The sequence below is a fragment of the Gorilla gorilla genome, chromosome 14, assembly GCF_029281585.2.
Source record: "Gorilla gorilla gorilla isolate KB3781 chromosome 14, NHGRI_mGorGor1-v2.1_pri, whole genome shotgun sequence".
Lineage (NCBI taxonomy): Eukaryota > Metazoa > Chordata > Mammalia > Primates > Hominidae > Gorilla > Gorilla gorilla.
In genome coordinates, this window is record NC_073238.2 from 23,434,942 (window position 1) to 23,460,116 (window position 25,175).

At 61.8% G+C, this 25,175-nt stretch overlaps 1 long non-coding RNA gene and 1 pseudogene across 4 annotated transcripts; one reads left to right on the forward strand and one right to left on the reverse strand.

The window, feature by feature from the left end:
• Positions 1 to 25,175, reverse strand: part of LOC129526387 (protein Dok-7-like) — a 37,704-nt pseudogene that overhangs the window by 11,956 nt on the left and 573 nt on the right.
• LOC129531443 (uncharacterized) lies at positions 3,194 to 14,475 on the forward strand. 4 transcript variants are annotated; one of them, XR_010130447.1, is made up of 4 exons: positions 3,194 to 3,620; positions 3,814 to 10,699; positions 12,036 to 13,247; positions 13,377 to 14,475. It is a non-coding gene; the product is annotated as an uncharacterized lncRNA (long non-coding RNA). The 4 variants fall into 4 exon arrangements; XR_010130448.1 differs by having other exon boundaries at positions 3,814 to 8,606; positions 9,032 to 13,247; XR_010130445.1 differs by having other exon boundaries at positions 3,814 to 13,247.

The following is a 25,175-nucleotide window of genomic DNA, read 5'->3' on the forward strand; positions in this document are numbered from 1 at the left end:
TGCCACCTGCCCACTCACCAGGACCCCACGCCGGCCAGACCCCTCTTCCTCATCTTCCTCACCACTGAGTTTTTCAATTTTCTGTTCCAAAAAATGACCAGCCCCTCCCCCATCCCCAGGGCCGGCCTCGCTGCAAGAGGGGCTGCCTGCCCCTCATTCACGGTGCCCATTTCTCACAGGCTCCCCTCCGCCTGGGGAAATGCCCGCCCACCTTGCAGTGGCCCCACCGTTCCCTGGGGTCTGGGATGGAGACTCATACTGTGCCCAAGGCTTGGAGCATGGTGGTCTGCGGACCCTCGGCCCCACCTAGCCCCTCCCCTCAGGGCTGCATCCAGGGAGCACCAGCCTCGCCCTCTCTATTCATCGTCCATGTGTCCTCTGGGACTGAGTGGCAGGAAACCTCCCCTTCCTGCCCAGGCAGAGTGGGACCTCTCACTGGCCCCTCAGCACTGCTGCCGCGAGCCTCAGCATCACTGCCTTGGTCCCCAAGCCCCCGCCCATGCTGGGATGTCCCAGGCACTAAGTGATGTGAACACTGGGCCAAGTGGCTACCTTGCTCCAAACAGCAGGGCTCAAGACCCTGCCCCTTCCACATCCACAGCACCCACGGCCACAGCCATCCCAAAGAGTTTCCCTGGCAGGGAAGCCACAGCCACACCCACAAGAGCAAACCGACCCCGTCCTGCTCCAAGTGGCCTCCTCTGGGCCTCCAGAACACATCTCCTGACACCCACCTTGGGGGCACCTGCAGGACTGAGCCGAAACAGGTCCAAGGACCTGCTCTCCCCAAAGTCCAGGAGCAGTGGCAGCATGAAAAGTTTACACCAAATTCTGCAGCACACAGAGGACCAGAAGGTACAGTCCCCAGCCTGGGACACCTAGATCAGAGCCTCAGCGGACAGAACCCAGCCTGGCGGAGGCTGGAGCCGGATGTCCTGACCCCATAGTCAGCGCTCCGGAGAAACAAACAGAGAAAGCAATGGTGTCCCTGTCCAGGTTCATATCTAGGCTGAAGAGGCCCTGTCCCTGATAGGACACTGTCCTCTGCTGACACCTTCAGCCCACACAGGTGCCCAGCTGGGGCCTGTGTGCAGTCAGGATGCAGGACACAACCTCCCACCATTTCCCGTCCAGTAACTGGTGGGGCAGCAAGACACGGATCGACTCCCAGCTCCACCACACGCCCCCTGAGCCTCTCACCCTCATCTGCAAAATGGGGTGCAGCAACGGTGCACCCCCGTGGAGGCCAGGCCAAGAAGGTAACATGCACACCTTGCTCGGAGCGTGGTGGACCCCCCAGACCTCTGAGCCCTTCCCTCCTGCTCCTGGTGGGTCTGGCTGCCTCTGGGCCTCGGTGTCCACATGCGGAAGACCAAGGGGCTGGACTTCCTGCATCTCTTGGCCCCTCCAGTGGGTCACAGCGGGCTCAGCACAGGAGGACGGCAGAAAGCCCAGAGCTTGAGGATGCCGCCCGCAAGGCTCTATTGTGGGAGTCCTGTGATCACGGGGCTCCAGTGTGCTGCCAGCACAGGCAGACGAACCCATCAGCCCAGACCCTCCAGTAAGTCCAGCCTGCGGGCGCTGGGCCCACGGCTTCTCTGGCGGGGTGCTGCCCAGCATAGTGTCTCAGCTCAACCAGCACCTCCGGGTGGCCTGAGGCCCCCACACACCTGCAGAGGCACAGCTTGGGGGCACAGCTGCAGGCCGAGGCCCTGACAACAGAGCTTTCTGAGAGCTCCCAGCTGACTCTGACAAAGATGTCCTGTGGAGTGGGGTCTGGGACCTCTGGTCAGCCCCACCCCCTCCAGCCATCAGCAATGGCCCTGCCTGGGGCCAGCCCGCGTGCTGCCTGCGGTGGAGCCTGTCCCATCTAGTGGCTGTCCCAGGCAAACCCTCCCTGGCATCCTCTGCCCAGTACTGCTTCCCTGCTTCCCTCTGCTCCCTGGGAACTGCCTGAGGGGAGCAGGAGAGAGCAGGGAGCCCTGCTCAGCCTCCTGCTGCCCCTGCCCGGCCCTGTCCCTGTCCCCGCCCTGCACTCTGCACACCCTCGCCTTGCACAGCCAAACACACCGACCACGTCATCCACGCTGACCACACCATTTACTCCTGCCTGCAGCCGCTAGGCAGGAAGACACCTGCAGGGGTGCATCCACTAGGCAGGAAGACACCTGCAGGGGTGCAGCTGCACCATCCAGCATGGCAGGGCAGCGGGGAGGGCGCTGGCCATAGGTGCCACCTCCCCACTCCCAGGGCTGCCCCCAACGGGACTTTGCTGGTTTGGGCAGGGGGCGTTGGGGGCTGTGGCCAGGAGAAGGGAGGCCCAGGTCCCGCCCCACATGCCGCTCGCCTCTGCCCTCCCAGTCACCCTTCCCTGCCACGCCAGGGCGGGTGTGCCAGTGCCAGGAGGCGCCACATGTGAGCTTGCTGCTCACCCGCCACATGGCCTAGGCCTTGGCCTCACTTGGACATTGGGTGAAGCGCTGCCCTCGTGGAGCTATAGGAGCATTTGAGAGAGCCCATGGAGGCACCTGGCCCCGCACCTGCCCCGACCTGGGGAGCCCCACTGTGCCCAGGCACCAGAGCCCCTCTGGGGTCCAGCAACATCCCTGGCCAAGGACTCCTGCAGAGAGTGCCGCAGCCAAAGCCAAGGAAGTGTGGGTGAGACAAGACGAGACCCCCTCAGCCCAACGTGTCCTGAGACCCCCTCAGCCAGGGGACCTCCCGAGGTGGCCTTGGGCCTAAACACCGGGCTCAGGCAAAGCCAGTCCGGACCCCAGCTGCAGAGTCAGACCAGCTGCCCCCGGGCCACCGAGCTCGGGCAAGGCCTTCCCTGCTCCTGGGCGTGGAAGATGGTGGTGGTGGGTCAGAGGGTCTCTTACTGCACAGTGGCAGCTGTGGCTGACTGTCCCAGTCAGAAAGCTCTAGGCCCAAGCATTTCAACAGCTCGGACCCCCGAGGGAGAGCACCTGCAGGTACGAGCCCAGCCCCCGCTGCTCTGAATCCCTCAGCAGGGCTTGCGGAAGCCCAGGCTGCAGTCCTGGCCTGGAAAGGCTCTGGTTCCTTAGCTGGGGTTGGGGAGGGTGGCCATCTAACTGGGCTGACAAATCACTGTCGCTCCCCGCCCCAGGACGTTGCACAGCCCGCCGAGCCCACCCTCCCCAGCCGGCCAGGCTCCCACAAGCACCTGGTAGAACCGGCCGCAGCCCAAAGGGGCCCTTGATGGGGGAGATGCCTCGGACGATGCAGTCGAACAGGAAGCTGATCTGCTCCCCATCGGCCGAGGACAGGAAGAAGACGCCAGCCCCTGCAGAGGAAGGATAGAGACAGGTCAGCCTGGCCCGAGCGCAGGCTGGGGACCCTGAAGAGGAGGAACGCAGGAAACCGGAGCAAACTCCACCAAGAGCTGCCAACGACACCCCGCCTGGCCCCACGAAGTCAGATGCCCAGAGCCGACACCCCGCCTGGCCCCACGAAGCCAGGTGCCCAGAGCCGACACTCCGCCTGGCCCCGCGAATCCGGGTCCCCAGAGCCGACACCCTGCCTGGCTCTGTGAAGCTGGGTCCCCAGAGCCTCTGGACTCCCCAGGGACCCCGCCGCACCCTTCAAACTTGGGCGTTGGGGTGAGTGCTGCCCTGCCCATCCTAGGTCCTGCAGCCGACAGGGCATGGGGAGGAGGAGGGAGGGGGTGCCCTGCCCTGGATGGTTGGGTGCCCCCGCCCACATACCTGCCTTCTGGGCTGGCTTGGGGGGATGGGGGGATGTGGCTGCTCTGCCACCCAGCAGGTGCTTGATCAGTCCCTCCTCTGCCCCAAGGTCCCAGCAACCCTGCCCCCACAGCCGTCTTGAGGGCAAATGAAGCAGCCAGGAGACCCCAGAGACATCAAGTAGGGTCCTCTCAGGGCTCCAAGGCCACAGGAGAAGGGAGCTGTGCCACCTGGAGCTGGGGTCACATCCCAGGACAGCTGCCATGTGACCGCACTTCCTTCCCCCGGGCTGTCGTGAGGGCTGCGTTCAGATGTTTGTAAAAGGTGTGGCACGGCACCTGCCCACACATGCCGCAGCCATCACTGCTGGCCAGCACCGCGTCCTCCCCACCTCCTCGGTCATCTTTCAGGGGAAGCTGGAGCTGCCAGTGTGTGGGTGCCGCCCTGAGGCCATGTGCAGCATCCTGGGGCCAACATCCACCGCTGCACCCCCACAGCAGCAGGAGGGCCCCCGGGGACCAGCCCGGCGTCACTGGCAGAGCTATGCGGCTGCCACCCGTGGAGAAGCCCCAGCTGCGAGTCACGGGGGTGCTGCCCTCCCGGCCAGGGGTGAATGAAGCCCTGGCGGCCGCGTGAATGGGCCACTGGGCTGGCTGCACCCGGCTGGACACTCCGGCTGGCGTCACCTCACAGGAATCCCGCCCGCTCCGGGGCCTCTGCCCATTGCCCAAAGAAAGGTACGCAGGAGGGAAGGCGCCAGGGCGGGCAGGAGTCGGGGGGAAGGGAAATCTCGGCATTAGAACCCCCGCTGCCTGCTGCCCAGTCACGCTCTGCCTTCACGGAACACAAGCTGTAGATTCCAGGGACACGGAACTCGGGCCAGCCCCGACACGTGGTGACGCTGCTGGCCCCTTGGCAGCCACCCCGGGCACACGAGGGCGAGCGGCACCTTGTGCTGTGGATGCTTCCTTCCACATAGTGTCCCCAAACCGGGTCACGGGACAGCGCCATTCCTACTTTAGCAAAAAGGACACTGAGGCCCAGAGAGGGCACGCCACCTGTCCACCATCACACAGCCACGAGGTGGACTCAAGTCCAAGTCCCCTGGCTCCCTGAGCACCTCCTGGCCCGACAGAGCTTTCAGTCCTGCTGTGGGTGAGGGGTGCTCCTGATCAGAAGTGGAGGTGGAGCATGGAGGGGAGGCCAATGCCTGCTGCGATGCCATCCAGGAGGATGCCCCGAGAGGCTCATGGGGGCCGTGATGGGGTGGGGCCCCCAAGCTGGGTAGGGTGGGCAGAAGAGAGCCCGCACCAGGCCCTGGGGGCAGGCAAGGAGAAGGCCGTCATGCTGTCTGCTGCCTGGCTCACTCAGTGCCAGGCAGTCGCTCCCTGTCCCCGTGGTCCACCCCTCCCTGTGAAGGGCTCAGCCGGCCCAGCCCCAGCTCTCACGAAAGGCCAGGCTCTCTAATCCTGAGCTTACAGACAGCTGGCAGTGGCCGCAGGACAATGAGTCCCCCGACTATAAAAAACCACATTATGGAAGGAGTGGAGCCGGCCCCGCATTCCATGGGGCGTCTGCGGAGCGTCACTCACCCCGAAGACACGGTCAACCGGGCAAGGCCTGGAGCACAGCCCACCGCCAGCCTCGGGCTCCCACGTGCCCACGCGACACCCTTGCCAGCCACCCCCATCATCCATGCCAGCAGAGCTGACATCAGTGGCCCTGGAGGAAGATGCCCATCTCCAATGCTGGTCTGCCAAGGTCTTGGGCCGTGGCCTCCCAGGACACCGCACGACTAGGCTCTCGCTGGGCCTCCCTGGGTTCATGCTCCACCCCTGCCCGCAGCCTCCCCGCTCCCACCCAGCCCCCACAGTCTTGGGAATGCGCAAAGCTCCCTCTGCACACCAGGTCTGCCTGCCATCTCCACTCAGGAGGCTGCCGTCCCCACCCTCCACACCCCTGGCCACCTAGAACACCCCGGACCTTTCCAGACTCAGGCCACATAACGACACCTTTCATGATGCTTTTCTTGGCCTCTGGCCCCCCTTCAGTCCCCTGACCCCGACAGCCCCTCTGTGGTGCGCTCACGGACGCCTCCTCTGGGGCAGAGCCCCACCTGCTGCTGTCCCGGCCGCCAGGCTGAGCACCTTGCCAGCAGGGAGCCCAAGCCGTCTGTGGTCTCAGTGTCCACCCAAGCGCCCATAACCAGGAGACCCCCAGTGCTCAGCCTTGGGTGGAAAGACATAGGTGAGAGGCTGCTGACCGCCCCCCTGCCCCTTCCCCAAGACAGGGTGCGCATGTTTCCTGTTTGCCTGTGTGTTTGGGGAAAGGGGGGAGAACAGGGCCTGCCCCATTTTGCGGTATCACACAGGTGTGACTGCAGCAAAGCCGGCCACTCTGTTTCCCCTATCCCTGCCCTCAGAGGCCGCTCCTTCTCCAGAGGCTGGTCCACTCCCTCCCCGGAATCGAAGCCAGCCAGTGATGGCTCTGGCATAAAGTGGCACGAGGGATGCTCTCCCAGCCCTGCCCCAAGACCATCAGAGGCCTGGCAGCTTCTGCTTCTGCCCTCTTGGAACCTATTGAGAAGCCCAAGGTGTCCTATCAGAGGGTGAGGTTCCTGGAGGGAAACTGAGGCAACCCAGCCAACAGCCGGCACAGCGCTTTCCTGGGCCTTTGGGCCCCACCATAGCCAAATGCCACTGCCCGAGGGACCCCAGGCAGCACCTCATGGGGCAGAGATGAGCTGTCCTCACTGAGCCCCGTCCAGATCCCTGGCCCACAGAATTGCCAGCCAGGGAACAGCCACCAGCCGCTAGGTGTGGCAGGGTAAATAGGAGTTAGCTCAGCTGTTAGAGGGTAAGGGGTGGAGTGGGGTGAAAAGGGCACGTCAGACATCTTTGAGCACAAACGGGTGTCTCAAAGGGCTGTGTAGGAGCCCTGTTGGGGGGGATAGGAGGCATGAGGGTAAGAGGAAAGAGCATGGGAGACGCAGAGAAGCAGGACAGAGTCAGCACAACACAAGCAGAAGGCCAGGACCTGCGGGGCTCAGGGCGGCGCCAACTCTGGACAGAGGCTGGGGTTGCTGAGCGGCGGGCAAACCTCACCCACGTTACAGACGCACCTGCTTCCTGAGAAACACGTCTCCAGTGAAAAAGCTGTTGCACTAACTCCAGGACTCACCGGCTTGAGAAAGAAAATGCTCCTCCACGCAGACATTTAATGAGCCAATTAGATCTAAGATGGTTTCCATCTGAATATTCTTGAGTGCCCTCGTGGCTTCCACGCAGACATTCAATGAGCCAATTAGATCTAGGACTGTTTCCGTTTGAATAATCTTGAGTGCCCTCGTGGCTGCCCCTTGATGTCAGAATCTTAAGTGCTCATAATCCCAGCTCCTCAGAGAACAAACATCGGGGTGACCAGGGTGTCCTGCATGGCTCATGCCAGATAGGCGTGGGCAGGACTGAGAAGTCTTGATAACATGACCCTCAGCCCTCTCCATCCCCCAAGGTGGCAGCTTCTTGTACACTTGGGAGTGGCCCCACCTGGTGGGTCTCGGGCGGAGGAAGGCCTGGAGCCTGGCAGTGGGTGTTGGCTCCCACCCCTCCTCTGCCCTCCTGAAGCAGCCCCAGTCCAGGGGCACCACTCTAGAAGGCCCCCCTTCCCGGGCCGGCTCTCCTTCCCTTGTCCATCACCACCTTGTTAACATTCCTGCAATCCACAGGGTTCCCATCCCCCAACCAGGCAGCTGCTGCCTGGGGCAGCCTCGCCCTCCATCTTCTGGACCTCAACCAGAACCTTCTCTGGCCCCTGCCAGCCTCTTCCTCCAAGCTCATCTGCACCCCGGGGTCAACATTAGCATATAAAACACTCCCCCTGCTCAAGCACCTTCAATGGCTCCCTGCTGCTCCGAGACAATGGTGCAAACACTGGTCCAATTAGCCAGCTCTCTACAACCCAGCCCTGTCTCCTCCTCCTCCTCTACCCTCACGCCTCCTATCCCCACCTAACAGGGTTCCTACACAGCCCTTCGGGACACCCATTCATGCTCAAAGATGTCTGAAGTGCCCTTTTCACCCCCCTCCACCCCTTACCCTCTGACAGCTGAGCTAACTCCTATTCACCCTGCAGAAGTCCGCTGAGGCTCACCCCTCCAGAGAGCTTCCCCCCAGTGCCCCAGCCTGGGGTCTGTGCCCCTCCTGGCTCCCCTCGCACCCTCTGAGGACTGAAAATGCCTCATTCAGTCTCATGCAGCCTCTGAGGCCGAACCATCTGATCCCTAGGCCCAGCGCCCGGCAATGAGAAACCGCTGAAGGCGCTCCCTGCTGCCTGACAGAGGCCAGGGTTCCAGCCAGCTCTGTCCAGGCTGCCCCCGCAGGCTGCAGTGGCCAAAGGTGGCCGGCAGGGGGCTCTCCAGAGCTGGGCAGATGCCGCGTTCATGTAGCAAGAGCCTCCCTAGTTCAGGTTTTCATTCTTTACTCTTTTTTTTTTTTTTTTTTTTTTTTGAGACAGAGCCTGGCTCTGTTGCCTTGGTTGGACTGCAATGGCGGGATCTCAGCTCACTGCAACCTCCAACTCCCAGGTTCAAGTGATTTTCCCACCTCAGCCTCTGGAGTAGCTGGGATTACAGGCACCTGCCACCACACCTGCCTAATTTTTGTATTTTTAGTAGAGATAGGGTTTCACCATGTTGACCAGGCTGGTCTCGAACTCCTGACCTCAGGTGATCCTCCCACCTCCACCTCCCAAAGTGCTGGGATTACAGGCATGAGCCACTGTGACTGGCCACATTCTTAATCATTTTTAAAAGTCAAAATGAGTTTCAAATGCTCCCGGTGGCCCCCAGAGGCTGGGCGAAGAGGCAGATATGGTCCTTGGACTGGACCCAGCTGGAGAGAGCAGGTAAGGGGGGAAAAAGGGGGCACCTCCAAAAGCTTCCATTCACCCTCAAGGCCCAGCTCAAATGTCCCCCTGCGCCTCCAAAGCCCTCCCTTCCTAGGCTCTGGGTGGGCTCACCCTCTCTGGGACCCACCACTGTCTGTGCTGCAAGCTGAGCCTGTCCCAGGGCGAGTGGCCCTCTCTGCATCACTCTCCACCACGCACAGTCCGTCCCCAAAGGCGGGGCCCAGTCACTTGCCCGTGTGTGAGGCTGGAGCCCGCAGCCCTGAGCTGTCCACAGACCATCGCCTGCCATGTGCCAAGTGCGCTCGAGCCAAGCTCCAGGAGTCCACACTACAGGCCCGTGACCAACAGAGATGGGGAATTGGGCCACAATGGGGACCCGGGGGTTGCTGTCACCAAGCCACCTCCTGTCCCATTCTGAACAGGCAGCTGTCCACAGACCTCCGCTCCCCAGGCACCAAGACCAGCCAGGCCTGCCTCCACCCGACCCCACCAGGGCCCCCGTGATGCACACCCACGCCCAGCGTCTCAGGATGAGTGAGGCGCAGCCATCGCCTTGGGCCAGGGTCACCCTTTCTGCTCTCTGCAGAGCTGGCTGTGGTGGGGCCAAGTGAGGCGATTCTGGGGATCGGGGGCCAGGCTAGGACCTGTCCCTGGGGAAGGAGGGAATGTGAATTTCCTACACCCAAGAACTTCCAGGGCCTTCCCACGACTTCAGCCCAGCTGTGACCTCCAGACTGAATGCGACGACACCCACAGACTTATTGGGATTCAGATTCTGGATATTTCTCCGTCCCAGTGGCCCCGGTTGTCGGCCAAATGGTGGCCCACAAAATGTGTTCACATACCAGGGCCTGTGAACAGAAGCCTCTGCAGATGGAATTGATGGTCTCGGGATGGGGTCACCCTGGGTCATCCAGGTGGGCCCTAAGTCCACAGACTGCAAGACTGAAGAGGAGGCCCACGCAGGAGCCAGCAGGCGCAGGGACTGGAGTGGCACAGCCACGAGCCGAGGCCGCCAGGGCCACTAGCGGCTGGAAGGGGCAGGAAGGACCTTCCCATGGGTCCTCCCCAAGAGGTTTTGGAAAAAGCCAACCCTGAGGACCCCTTGATTTGGGACTTCTGGCCTCCAGGCTGCAGAAGGAACCTGTTCTGGACACTTGGCCCTCTCTTGGGGGTCATCTGCTACAGAAGCCCCAGGAAGCTGATGCCGCTGCCCCTGGACCACCCGAGTTGCCGGCTCCCTCCCGCCAGAGGCCCCAGGCTGCCCACACGTGCCGCAGACGCCCTGTCCCTCCAGCCACACGGCCTGCACTCAGTGCTGCGTTGAGAACACCATCACGTGGCGGAGTCTAAGACCCAGCCTAAACCACCCAGGGTGGTGGCCACGCCTGTCTCCAGGAGGATACAGCCCAGCAGGGCCTGCCGGGGACAGGGATGGGTGGCTCGGCCAAGCCTTCCAGCCTGGCCTCCAGAACCCACCTGCCCTACGGGGTGTGCAGCCATCGGTGACCGAATTCCCAGAGCCCTTCCTCTCTCAGGCCAGGGTACCACCGGGGACGAGAACATTCAGCACTGAGCTGCAAAGGCGGGTTCTGTGGGGCCAGCCCCTGTTTGCAGGTTCTGTGGGGCCAGCCCAGTTTGCAGGCTTGTGGGTTCTGTGGGGCCAGCCCAGTTTGCAGGTTTGCAGGTTCTGTGGGGCCAGCCTGGTTTGCAGGTTTGCAGGTGGGGCTGCTCTAACAGCTTGCCCCGGAGAGGCAGCAGCGACACAGACGGCCCCACAAGAGTGCCCCCGGCTTTTGAGCAGCCCAGGAAAACGGCACAGTAGCCTCGCCCTGGGGAGAAGCACAGCCCCAGGTGTGGGATTGTTTACCAGCGGAAAAGGGGCCACCCACACCTCGGCAGGGATGTGAACCTCCACGGCCTCAGAGGAAAAACATCCAGTGTCCCCATTCCATTATGGCCCAGACAAAATAAGCAGGTCTCCAAGGAAACGGGTCCTCCTGCTGTGCCCCGGCTTAGAGGGTGAGAACGCGGCGCCACCCCGGCCGGCTGCCTGCCCGTGCCAAGGAATTCCACAGACAGAAAGGAAGGTATGGGTCCCCCTCCTCTAGGCACCCCCAAACCTAGCCCACAACAGACAGGACAGGCTGCCCGTGCCAGGACAACTACAGCCTGCAGCTCTGGCTTCCCACACGACAAAGGACAGGGACGCTGGGCCCACCCACTGTGCCCAGCCACCGCCAACCCACTCCCCAGTGGCTCCCGAAGCCCCAGTACTGAACCTCTGGCCTGCCGCAGGGAGGGCCTGGGGGCAGATGGGACCCCGACAGGTGTCCTAGCTCTTCCGGGAACCACCCCCCACCACACCCCCCTGCACCAGCTCACAGCTGGCGTAGGCAGCGGCCCTGCCCATCCATACTGGCTCTCCAATCCCAGAGGGGCCAAGGCCCTTTGGACTCTGGCTATGGCCCCTGCCAGCCCCAAGGGTCGAGACTCCGGGCCAGCTCTGCCCCACGTGCCTCCTGCAGCTGGCTGTGTATGCCCCCAGTCCGTGGAGCCTAAGCCTCACTGCCCTGTTCCCCTTTCAAGGGTTATATGTCATCTCCTCAAAGGCCCCAGCAGGGCTGGCTCCTGCCACAAGGCCCACTGGGTTTGCTCCCAGCGCCCAGCGCAGAAGGTGGCAGAACGTGGCACCCAGACAGGCTTGCGCCCGTGCCCCAGCTGGCCTTTGCAGGATGAGGTCCCAGGCGGCCAGTGTGGCCCATGTCCTTGCCTGCGTTTCCTCCACCCAGACACATCCAGGCTCCACCAGAGCCCCCACCAGTGTGAGCCAAGTGCAGTCCCTCAGTCCTCTCAGCCCCAAACCAGGCCCACAGGAGGTCCCTCTGCCCACCTTCAGCCCGGCCAATGAGCAGCTGCCCCTCCAGAGAGAAGAGAGGAGACGTCACACCCTCCGCGGGGACTGCAGGTCCACAGGGCAACCTGGCGCATCTGCACCCAACATGGAAGAAAGTGGAGGGGGTTGCTGGAACAACCTGCTCCTGCAGCAGCCCCAGTGGGCACCTCAGACTCTCTGGGGAGGGCCGGGTGCCTTCCTGCTCCCATTTCCCTCACTCCCCTGGCTGAGGACAGCTCTCAGGCCTTCACAGGCTCAGAGGACTCAGGCCATCCCCACCCACGGCCTGGCCACCTCACTGGGGACATTAGGGCCGCTCTGGGCGGCCCACAGGTGGGGTGGCTGGCATGTCCACCAGGAATTCTTGGTCCAGGAATGTGTTTCTGCGGTGCTTATGCAGGAGCTCACACTCCCCACTGCTAAATGTGTTTGTTCTTTGTTTTTTCCTTTCCATGAAATCTGGATATGAGCGGCTCTGAGGCTATGTGGCCTCAGGCCCCGCCTCACATCCCTGAACTCTCTCCCTCCAGTGAGGAAGAGCAGAGGTAGCCAAGGCCCAGCCTCGACACTCCACCCTGAGGTTCCTGCAGGCAGAGGACCTCGGACATCGAGCGTGGGGAGACTCCGTCCACCTGCCGGCGCATTCTGGAAATGCCAGCAGGCCAGCCTGCAAGTGGGGTCGGCCGGCCTGAAGCCAGCAGTTCTCGGGGGAAGTGGGGGGTGCTGCTGCTGCCCAGTGACCCCACACATCCATACTTACAGTACCCACACCTGGTCCTGCCTTCAAAGATGAATCCGCTTGGCACGGCCCCGTAGCGCCGGAGGTCGGACAGCTTCCACTGCCCTGTGACAGCCGGGGGGATGTCCCTGGCCAAGACGAGGACATCATTGCAGAGGTGCAGGGTAGCCGGGCCGCTCTCCAACTTGGTGCCTGGAGCCACTGTCACATGGAACCTATGCACTGCGGGCAGGCGGGGCGAGAGGGCATCATGGGTGGGCAGTGTGAGAGGACATCATGGGCGGGTGGGGTGAGAGGGCATCACGGTCAGGCGGGGCGAGAGGGCATCATGGGCAGGCGGGGTGAGAGGGCATCATGGGCAGGCGGGGTGAGAGGGCATCATGGGCAGGCAGGGTGAGAGGGCATAACGGGCAGGTGAGGTGAAAGGGCATCATGGCCAGGTGGGGCGAGAGGGCATCATGGGCAGGTGGGGCGAGAGGGCATCATCAGAGGAGGCAACAGGGGCCACTGTGGACAGGTGGGGTGAGAAGGCATCTCAGGAGGAGGCAGCAGGGGCAGGGGCCAGGCTGGGGCAGGTGGGGGCAGCCACCCAGGTGTCAGCCGGGGAGGCAGCGATGGCAGGATGAGCAAATGGCACTCCTCACAGCCACGAGGGGGACTGGTGGCTGCACTTCTCTCCTTGCCATCCTCCCAGGAACTATCTTTGTTCAGGGGCAAGGAAGTCTCAGAGGGGCCTGACCTCGGACCTCCACCTCCCTCCCCTCCACCACGGAGGTGCTAGGGAGGACAGGGCAGCTGAGTGCCCTGGCTGGGCTCCCACCCCCAGCACCTCCTCTCCAGGAAGGCTCTCTCTCCACAGCTGTGTGGCTCCATCACAGAAGGGGAAACTGAGGCTCAGGGAACCCCCAGCCTCCAGTTCGGGTGTGGAGAGTCTGGAGTCTGCATCGAGGCCCCAGCCTGGCCACGGGAACCTCAGGGCACCACCGGCCCTCTCTCCATCCAGGTGGCCATTCACCCGAACCCTGAGCACCCCCATGGTCCTGTCCACTGGCTCTGCCCAGGCCCCTGCCCCTGAAAGCCTCAGAGACGACAGTGGTCCTGAATGCTGTCCCCGCCTCCCCTGTCTTCCCAGGTCAGCACGCCAGGCAGACAGCAGCCTCCCCACCAGGGGCCCCACCTGCTCCATCTCCAACCCCCAGAGCCAAAGGGACCCCTGTTCCCATCCCACCTCCCCCTTCTCTGCCTCCTCCACCTGCTCCAAGCTGTGGCCTCAGGCGCATCCTTGTCAGGCCACGTTCTATCAAGATGAAACTGCCTGGGCGGTGCCCAGCAGCCTCTGTGCCATGGCCCTGCGCCAGCGGATGAAGGAAGCAGACCCATGCCGCTGAGCCAGGCTGGAGGGAACCCCCAATGGGAGAACTTTCTGGAAAGATGCAGTTCTTCCCTCCTAATGTCTCCTTCCCCTGCGCCCTCCTGCAGAGCCAACCGCACCTCCGCCCACTAAGCTCCCAGCTTCTCTTTCCCCACTCAATGGAGCAGGAGGGGCTGCTGCCTTGGGGCCAAGACTGGGGGAGCGGGACACTCACCTCCAAGGCTGAAGAACTCAGCCATCAAGGGCCAGGATATTTTAATCAGTATTTTAAAAAGTAAAGTTATGCAGAGTCCATGCTGATCAAAATAGCAAGTTTTTTTGTGTTTGTTTTTTTGAGACAGGGTCTCACTCTGTCGCCCAGGCTGGAGGGCAGTGGCACAACCTCAGGTCACCGCAACTTCCACCTCCCAGCTCTTTTTTTTTTTTTTTTTTGAGATGGAGTCTTACTCTGTTGCCCAGGCTGGAGTGCAATGACGCAATCTCAGCTCATTGCAACCCCTGCCTCCCATGTTCAAGCGATTCTCTTGTCTCAGCCTCCTGAGTAGCTGGGATTACATGTGCCCACCACCACACCAGGCTAATTTTTCTATTTTTAGTAGAGACGGGGTTTCACTATGTTGGCCAGGCTGGTCTTGAACTCCTGACCTCAGGTGATCTGCCCGCCTTGGCCTCCCAAAGCACAAGGTTTACAGGCATGAGCCACTGCACCTGGCCATCATTTTTGTATTTTTAGTAGAGACGAGGTTTTGCCACGTTGCCCAGGGTGGTCTGGTCTCTATCTCCTGGGCTCAGGTGATCCACCCACCTCAGCCACCCGAAGTACTGGAATTACAGGTATGAGCCACCGCGCCCAGCCTAAAATAGCAAGTTTTTAAAGCGAGGGCAGCTGGGGCTGCTGGGATTATTGGGTGGGTGCCAGGGTAGGACCAGGACTCAACTCAGTGGACATTCTACTGTTTTGCTCATTATGGGGTTTTGGCACTGATTTTGGTTTCTTAGGAGATGCAGGATTATGCTTGCTCTGCCGCTGAGTGCCCAGGGCCCCATCACCACCCACCTCTGCTCACAGCCCCAGGGCAGCTCAGCCCCCAGAGGCCCCCAGGCACCCATTCGAAGCCCCTGCAGGGCTGGGACTGACATTCCACCTCTTCCTGGGCCGGTTCCGCAGGGGAGCACTCCCTTCCCCTCCCTCTCCCCTCCCTCTATTCCCTCCCTCCCTCCCATCCTGTTTTGGGGGGAAGCTGGGGTGGGACCGCCCAGCCTGGGGCTCTCCTTCCTACCTAGGCTCTGGGCTCCACTGTCCAGTGTAGGAAGCAAAGGGCAGGGCTTTGGGAAGCCACGTCCCTCCAAAGGCCACCAGCTTGGGTTAAAGGCTCCAGTTGTAACTAACAGTCAGGCTAGGGAGCTCTAAAGACACCATAGCCCAGCAGACTCCCCCTCCCAAACCCTCGTGGGCACCCCCAGGCTGGAGCTCAGTCCACCCTAAGGCACCCATGAATGTCCCATCTTCCTGCACGGTTCCCTGGAGCCGCTCCCACCTCCGCAGCCCATGTTGGTGAGGGGCCCCGGCACACCTGAACAGGGAACCCCCGCCCGGCCCCGGCCCCTGTCACTCACCCTCGCCGAGCGCATAGCGGATCCGGGCATCCCACGCACACATGGCCTCGTGGCTGTCAAAGCCCAGCATGATGGCCTGGGACAGGCAGACAATGGCCAGCGTGTGGGCCAGGCCCTCGTAGGGCAGGCCGGGCTCCAGCCCGCAGATGTCCTCTAGCGTCAGGCTGCTGCGCTCCCACAGGCCCTTGGTACGCTCCGACTTGTCCTTGTAGACCAGCATCAGCAGGCAGTCTGCAAGGAGCGCGGCCATCAGGGACGCCAGCCAACACCGCCTGCCCGCACCCTTGGCGTCCCCGGGGAGGCCGTGACAGTGCAGAGACCCGGGCTGGGGTCATGACCTCAAGCCAGCCACTCAGCCATGCCAAGGCTTCGACTCCCGGCATACAAAATGGGGCGATCCCCTCCCCTTGCAAGACCCACGGGCTGCAAGAGCAGAAATGAACTCAGAATATTCATGTCTGTGCCCGGCCCCCGACGCTGGCTCCCATGACTCGGTTCTGGACCTTCACCTGCGGATTTGCCCTGTCCCAGGCCCTGGAGCGCCCTGGGCCACACTGAGGGCTGCAGGATCTGTGGTCAGGGGCTTGGGGGCCCAGCGTGGGGCCTGCCCGGTGGCTGTGGCCTCCTGCCCTGGTTCTGCCAGCCCGCTCCTATCCTGCCGCCCTGCCAGCCACACCTGTGCCCACTCCCTGCTGCCTCGAGACCCACCGCCCCTCCTGGTTCCTTTAGTTCCCAGGGTGTGGCTGAGCTTCAGCCCCAGGGAGTAGGGGAGGTCAATGGGCCTTGGGTCCCATCCCCATCCACCCGGCCACTGCCCAGCGCAGCAGGCCCTAGTCTCTTCCTCGGCTGCTGGGGACCTGCCTGCGTTCTGCCTCCCGGACCCTCCAGGGCAACTCGGGTCCCCGTCCCCACCCCCACCTTCCCATTTTCCAACGTCACTGTCACCACAAGCAACCGGCTGGTGCCATCCACTCCACCAGGTGCAGCTCAAACCTGGCACAGCACAGTCCCTGTGTGGCCTTGGGTGAACCACCTGGCCCGGGGACACTCCTGTGAATGGCGAGGGCAGCAGGTCTGCCTGAGAGAGCAGAGAGGATGGCGCAGGAAGACTCCCAGCCCTCCCGGCACGGCTCCAGGCTTGACAACCAGGCCTCCTCCCACCTAGGCCCCGGCAGCTGGGCTCCAGGATACCCGGCTTCGGCGAGGGTGTAGGTTTTGGGACCTCATACAAACACCCCAAATCCCTGTGAGCATGCAGGAGGGGATGGGGGAGAATGTCCCCGAAGAGGATTGCAGAATGACATGTCATCCGAAGCTCTGAAAAGCAGGTGCTCACTTCACACAGGCCCTGCAAAGCCACGTGAGAACCAAAATCCCAAATGAATTTGACGCAGACACTCATTTTTGCAATGGAGTCCAGAGCAGACATGGTGCTCAGCTTCCCTCCCCAGCCGTGCTCACCTCCCCAGGCCACATGGCCACAGCCCGCAGAGCCAGGGTGTCTGTGTGACCACAGGGGCCAGCGGTCAGCAAGCTTCCTCTGCAAGGGGCCAGAGGGCAAGCATGCAGCTTTCAGGGCCACACAGGCTCTGCGGCCACTGCTCAGCACCGCCACCCTTGCTGCGTGAAAGCAGCCTCAGACCATGTGTAGACCCGTGGGCGCAGCTGCATGCCGGGAAACTTGATTCACAAAAGCAAGGCGCGGTGTGGGCGCGGCGACAGGGCGTTCACTTCCCATTGGAGGATCTGTCCGCAGTGTCTGAAACGTTTACAGCTAGAAAAAAGCTAGGCATTCCCAATTTGAGAAAGAAGCCCCCTCATTCCCGCACCTACAGAACTCTGCCTGCCCAGCTGAGGCTTTCCAGACAATCTACTGGCCCCCTCTGGAAACTCCAAGGCAGGAAGCAGGACGCCCGGCCCCAAGAGAGAAATCAAACACAGCGGCGTAATCGGAATTCGCCGTAACAGCAATGTCCCCCAAATGCAACGTCCCCCAAATGCAATGTCCCCCAAATGCGTCACCAGAGCACCCAAGAAATGACGGTGTGTGGGAACAGCATGAACATGGGTGGCTCCGCGCAGGATGGGGGCCCCAGGGCCGCTTGAGCCAGAGGACAGCCCACAGTGTCCACCCTCTGCAGTTGAAGTGTGTTGTGAGATCGCTGCAGGGGCCCGGGCCGCCTCTGCCTCGGGGGACCCTAAAAAGCTGAGCCACACCCATGTGGAAACTTCCACTGAGGATAATCACGCACCACACAGACTACCCCTTCACTCCCTTCCCCTAAGGGGCAAGGCCCCTGGGAATCCCTGCTCTGACCTCCCAGCTGCATGGCCTTGGGATCTTGGCCTCAGTTTCCTCATCTGTGACCTGGGGACAGTGGCACCCCCACCTGCAGCAATGCCGTAAGGACCATCTGCAGGAAGGTGTGGAGGCCCTGTGTGCAGTAAGGACTCAGTACATGCTTGCATATTCAGGTACACATCTGTCTGCATTACCAGCTGTAAGGCCAGACCGGCTTCCCTGCAATCTGGCTGCCCACGCACAGAGGGACCAGGTGACCCATGGCTCACCCTCAGTGCTCAGCAAGGGGCACACACTGGCCAACCATCCACCACCTTCCACCTCGAGGGCCTCAGCTTCCTCGGAGCCTTGGTGGGCTGATCACCCAGAAGTCAGGCAGGGACCTTTCCTCCCCTGTGGCTCTGCTCTGTGGTGGTGGCACCTTGGCCACACCCTGGCAGACAGCTCCGGCACCTGATGACAACCAGTTCCTTCCATTGCCCCCAACCAGCACCTCCTTTGTTCAACAAGTTACATTCCCAATAATACAGTCAGGACTGGGGTCAGGAGCTTGCCTGTAAAGAGCCCGACGTCACCCTTTTGGCTTGATTGAGCTTTAAGTCTCCTTTACCATACTTAGCTGGAAAGCAGCCACAGATGACATGTGTGGGAATGGCTGCGAGCCAATAAAACTTTATTTACAAAAACAGGTTCCGGCAGGATTTGGCCCAGAGACCACAGTGAGCTGACTCCTGGCCAGGAGTTGAATTTGCCACAACGGCTTCTCACACCTTCTACAAGCCAGTCGGCCCCACCCTAGACGTCTACCCCTGCAAGGCTGGTGGTGGCGCGCATGCTGAACCCATGCTCGACCCTCAGACCTTTTTCTGATTCACGGACGCCACCCCTCGGCCTGATTTTTCTGGACTCTGTCTACAAATGCAGACTCACACCCTGCACCTTGGGAACGCCTGAGAATCCAGGAGCACTTACGTGCAGGGGCTGAGCGTAGCCCCCAGCAAGACGTGTCCACTCCCGACCCCGGAACCTGTATGTCCTTATTTGGGAACAGGGTTTCTGCATATGTAATCGAGTTCACGATCCTGGATTATCTGAACGCAGCAGCAAGTGTCCTTGTAAGGGGCAGAACAGGAGGCGCAGACACAGGGAAGGTCACCTGAATGGGGACAGAGGCAGGGACTGGAGCGCTGAGGCCACAGCCAAGGGACACCTGTGTCTAGCACGAGCTGGGAGAGGCAGGAAGGAGCCCCTCTAGGAAGCCTGGAGGGAGCGTGGCCCTACGGCCCCCTCGACTGCAGAGCTCTAACTCCCAGGACTCAGTGGGTGAATTCTCGTTGTTTGAAGGCCCAGCTGTGGTGCTTTCTTCTGTCGGCCACAGGAAACTGACGACCACCCAAACCACCGATTTCATTTTCAAACATGAACAGAAGCAGAGAGGTCAGAGCTGGGGTCCCACTCGCCCCTCCTGCCTGGCGGAAGCTTCTCCAGCAGCTGACACCCACCCCCTCATGCTCAGGCCGCCCTCTCCTCATCACTGACAATAAATCGATCCTGTTTTTAAAGTGCATCTCTCGGGGAGTGCCAGGGGGCAAAGCGCTGCAGGAACTGGAACCAGAGAGATGGAAGCTCCAGGCCGAGGGCTGAGACCAAGCCAGGTCAAGGCCGGGACACCAGAGCCCCAGGATGCAGCGGCTCTCCCTGGGACACAGCACGTGTGCCGGGGAGACACAGGTCTGAGGGACTCAGGAGTGGATGGCCACCGGCCAGCTCCCTGGGCGCCAGGCCCAGAGGGCCCCAGCCACACCCTCCCAGGAGGCCTGGGCACCTGGGGGTCTCTCACCCAGCGGCTGAGGAAGCACTATCTGCCCTGCCCACCCACCCTCCGGCTGGGGGTCTCTTGCCCGGCGGCTGAGGAACCACCATCAGCCCTGCCCACCCACCCTCTGGCTGCGGGCATTGGCTGCAACCTGGCCAGGGAAGGCTTTTGCAGAACTTGGAGGGTTCCCGGGGCTCTGGCAGGCAGCACTGGGCTGGGTGGAGGGCACCGGGTTGTGATGGTGAAAGGAGACAAACGAGGAAGAGGCACCAGGAGAGGCCAACCAAGGCACAGAGACCATGTGGAACAAGCAGGCACACACGCACACTCTCACACACACACTCATACAGGCACACTCACAGACACGCACACACATACATGCACACTCATACACACAGACACATACACGCACACTCACACAGATGTGCACACACACTCATACATGCATGCACACACAGGCACACTCACAGGCACACACACACTAATACATGCACACACACTCAGACATGCACTCATACACAGGCACACTCATACACGCACACTCACACACATGCATACACAGGCACACGTACACTCATACAGGCACCACACATACACGTGCACAAAAGCACGCACACTCATACACACACTTATACACACAGACATGCACACTCATACACAGGCACACTCACATGCACACACACAGAGGCATGCACACTCATGCACACAAACATACACGCACACACACACTCCTACATGCATACACACACAGGCACACACAGACATACATGGACACACACAGGCACACATACATGCACACACACACACACAGACACACACAGGCACACATACAGGCACACACACTCATACAGACACATACACAGGCACACATACATGCACACACACAGGCACGCACACTCATACACACAGACACACAGACACAGGCACATACACTCATACATGCACACACACACAGGCACATGCACACTCATACATGCACACACACACAAAGCACGCACACGCCAATACATGCACACTGACAGACAAGCACACACATTCATACATGCTCACACAGGCACACTCACACTCATACACTCACACAAGTCACACACTCATACACACACGCACATGCACACTCATACATGCACACAGAGGCACACTCATACATGCATACACAGGCACACAGACACACTTGTACATGTACATTCACACACAGGCACACACACTGCTGCACACCCATGCAGACACCGGCACACACTTGCACACACAGACACATGCACACAGACAAGCATTTGAGCTCACACACAGACACACACTCGCACACACAGGTATTCACACGCATGTGCACACGTGCACACACTCCCACAGGTATTCACATGCACGCGCACACACACTTGCACACATACACCCCCACACAGGTATTCACATGCACGCACACACACTTGTGCGCACACACCCCCACACACAGGTATTCACATGCATGCACACACACACTTGCACACACACCCACACACAGGTATTCACATGCACACACACACTTGCACACACCTACACACACAGGTATTCACATGCACACACACACGTGGACACAGACATGCGCTTGCACTCATGCTTGTGCACACACACACAGAAACGTGCACTCACCCACTCAGTGCTGGGGTCTGAATCTGAAATTCCAGTGTTGAAATCTTCACCCCCAAGGCGATGGGTTAGGTGGTGGGGCCTTTGGGATGCGATGAGGTCATCAGGGTGGAGCCTCAAGAATAGGACCAGTACCTGATGAGGGGGCCCCAGGGCGCTTCCTCCCCCTACACCATATAAGGACAGAGAAAGCGCCACCTATGCAGCAGGACATGGTCCTCACCAGACACCCAGGCTGCCTTGATCTTGGACCTCCAGCCCCCAGAACCGTGAGCAGTGACTGGCTGTCATCTGAGCTACCCAGGCTGTGGCATTCGCTAAGAGCCGCCTGAGCTAAGACAGCCACATAAGCCCACACTCACACATTCACTCTTACACACTCACCCAAATGCTCACACTTGCTCACACGTGCACACGCTCCCACGGTGTGTACAGGTGCACATGTACATTCTCACACACACGCACGTGCACACACGCTCCCCCTGCATTCACCTCCACAGCCACAGGGAAACGAGGAATCCAGGATGAGCCCTGGGACTTGGGTGGGGGAGGGATGCCTGGGGACCCTTCTGGGGTGGGGGCTGGGGTGGGGGGGTCTTCCCTGGACACGTGGGGCTGAGAAGCCCACCAGACACCGGGCGTCGATGCACACAGGCAGTTGGACGCAGGCTTCTGGAGATGTAAAAATAACTGTGGAGTCATGAGCACACGGAAGGCCTTACAGCCAGGGCGGAGAGCCGGGGAGGGTGGGAGGGAAGAAGGAGGAGGGGGAGAAGCCGCAGGGAAGATGGAGTGAGTAGGCGTGGTGACCCAGGGAAGGCAGGGGCGTGTGTGGGCCGGGGACGCAGTGGGGGGGGGTCCCCGCCCACACTGAACATGATGGGAGTCCGCAGAAGTGGCTGCGGGACAGCCTTTGGAGGTCACAGTGACCTTGAGGCTGTGCCCTTCGCAACGCAGGTGGTAGCCGCCTGAGGGGACCCTGCTGGGGGTGCAGCAGCCTGGAGCCGCCCCCAGAAGCTGGGCAGGAGCAAGGGGGGCGTCCATCGACCAGGCCGGCCTGCTGATGCCTCCTCGGGCCAGGCCACAGCCAGGACACACGAGACCAAGATCCAGTGCCTAGCCCTGGACCCATTCACAATCTGGTTCGGGAAGGAAACGCGTGAGGGTGCCCCTGCCCGGCACAGGTGTTGGAGGTGTGGTGCAGGTGGGCCCCCCAGACCACAGACATCACCAAGGGCAGCCCAGGACGAGGCTCCAGATGCCAGGGCCAGGCCCCCGCGCCCACCTCTCCATCGCCCTCAAGAGCCCTGTGAGTAGACGAGGACGCAGGTGGGGAAGGAGCCGTCCCAGGTCACCGCTCCCACATGTGGAGCTGAGAGCTGCACCCCAGCTCTCTGATTCCCTGTCCTGACGCGGGGGCTGAGGGAAGGTCGCCCTGTTCTTGATGTTTCTATGGGGAGAGGATAACTGGCCACCACCCACGCCCGGTCTTCAGCCCGGAGCTGGGATGTCAGCCCCAGTCCGTTGGGGCAGGAGCCAGACATACAGGAAATCCACCACCAGGAGGCTCTGCTCGGGAAGGGCCGACCCAGTGTCCACCCCCAGCCCCTCGTTAGCAGGGGAGCTGTGGAGGGCAGGGCCCCAGGACAGCACTAGCCGTGGGGCAGCTCCGGGGCTCACGGGGCACCTCCCAGGGAGCTCCCGGCTCCTGCGCCGTCTCCGTGGGGTCCCTCCTGCAGGCCGGGCTCAGTCCCACCAGGCTGCCTTTGAGGGCGATGCAGAACTGGGAACCCTGCCCTCCGGGAACTCAGCATTAGAACCGAGAGCAGGGATAGGGGAGACTAAGCAAGGGCCCAGCCATCAGCCCGGGGGCAGGCGCAGAACTTCCAGCCAGCTGTGGGGGGCAAGGTTTGGGTTGCTTGGGGGGAACTGGGCTCTGCCCAGCAGTCCGTGTCTTGGGCCAGATCCCTCGGGTTTCTGAGCTTCAGCTTCCCCCCACCACGGTGACTCCAAGACCCTGCCAGCTCCAGGACTCAGGCCCTCCTGGTGGCTTTTCTGAGCTGGATGAAGCCCCCAGGGGCAGCCCCTGTGGGAAGCAGGCCCCCTCAAGTGTCTGGCCCGGGGCCACACCCTCCACAGGATGTCAAGAACACTTTCCTCACCACCCCCAGCCGCTGCACCAGGGAGGAAGAAGAGAGGGGCTGGGCCAGGCACCGCTGGCATGCAGGGCCACCAGCAGTGAGTCCTGGGCCACGACTGGACACAGACCACCCTCCTCCCCCGGGGCCCTGCCCAGAGAGGGGACGCAGACACGCATTCCACAGTGAGGACGCGGTGGAGACCTCAAGGAACGTGGTCCCACTGCAGGGCACCCTGCAGTCCCACACCGAGGCAGACGGCCCGACGTCCACTGGCCATGCCGGGCGCTGCAGCTGAGCAGCCCTTTGATAAAAGGGTTTCCCTTTCATTCGCTAAACCTTGTCATAACAGAAAGACGTGCTCACGATTGAGAAAAACGCAAGGAGGAGAAAGGAGCCAGTGGAAAAGGTGCACATCAGGGCCCTTCCCAGAAGGAAATCACCACTGGTAACAAGAAGAACCCTGCCTGTCTTACAAGGAAGCAGACGGGACCCTTCCTCTCTCCCTCACACCAGGAGCGCAGGGTCTGTGCTGTCTGCTCCTCCAGGGCTGGGGCCTGCTCCCTCCACGCCGGGCCCATCCACAAGGGAGGTGGTCTCCAGCGCTGAGCGGGAAGGCAGCTGGGTGAAGGCAAAGGGGGCAGCATCCAGGGAGGCTTATGAGGGGCGGGGGGAAGAGACATCAGGGCCTCTGAGCAGAGAGGAGGTGCCAGGCTGGCCTGGTCAGGGTGGGGAGGTGGGCATGAGAACTCCGCTCTGTCCCATCCCCTCATCTGACCGACCTCTGGGCAACCCCACAGGGTGTCAGTTTCAACCCTAGGCTGCTGGAGTGACCAACACAGAAAGCAGGTGTCCAAAGCAATGGGTCCCAGGCCAGTGAGTCAGTGGGTGCTAGGGACACCTGGCTGCAAGGCTTGGAATGAACATCCACCCAGAGGGGGCATGGCACCTTCCACTACCCCACATCACCTCCCACGCCAGCCCCACAAGGCTGCAGATCTCAACTGCGCGGGATACGGGATAACCCAGCAGACGCTCGGGAGCCACCATGTTCACCTACAGACTCACAGATTGTCCCACCTGGGGGACCCATTGCAAACTCCTGTCACTCCACTCAGGCACTCACCGGCCGGGGGAGCACACCCTCTTGAGGCTGGCAGGCCCTGCCTCCTGGGACTGTCTGATTCAGAAAGAAAATCCCTCCAAGAGGGACAAAGACCTCTCCCCCAACACTCCTCTTTGGGGGCTGCTGTCCCGGGTGCCTTCCTGGGCTGCGGCCTCTCTAGAGGGTCTGCACTGGCTCCAGCCCAGCACCGTCCACCAAGCATCACCTGCCCCACCACGGCCCCGACCCAGCCACAGCTGACTAAAGCCTGTCATCCGCCCAGCCTGGCAGGGCCTCTCACTCTGCCCAGACCCCATCCCTTCCTATACCAGGTCCCCTGCAGCCCCGGAGGACAAAGATGCCCTCCCAGGCTCTGTTGGTGCCCCCACAGCTCCAGGCAGGAGGTCTGGGCACGGAGGGCTGAGTGGAGAAGTGACCAGCGTGCAGTCCAGGCCCTGCAAGGGGAGGCGGAGGCAGGCAGGAAGTGCTGTCCTCCAGGACCACCTGAGGCCCTTCAGAGGGGACGCAGGAGGCATCCCTGCCCCACACCCTCCCTGGGAGTCACAGACACCCGTCCTGGAGGGCGCTCTGGCAGCCCCCTGGCGTACAGCCCCCCATGCACGCAGGCCGAGCATCCCACCCAGACCCGGGCCTGGCTGGCTCCGCCGCACCAGTCCTCTGGAGCAGCTGCAGGCCCGGCTCAGCCCTCCCTACAGGCCCAGCGCTGCAGGCGGCCTGGGCTGCCAGACCTGGGGGCTCCGTGCTGACCCTCCCCAAGCTGGGGTGCTGGCTCAGGGCGGGGACTGCGGGGGACCCCTGCCTCCTCCCAGAGGACTTTTCCCCCAGCAATGTGGCAGTCACTCTGCCCTGCCCCACCGCAGCCCAGCCTCTCCTCTGCCTGGGAGGGGTCCAGGGTCAGCGCTAACCCACGCAGCACCCCTGGAGGCTGGGTTCAGGGGCC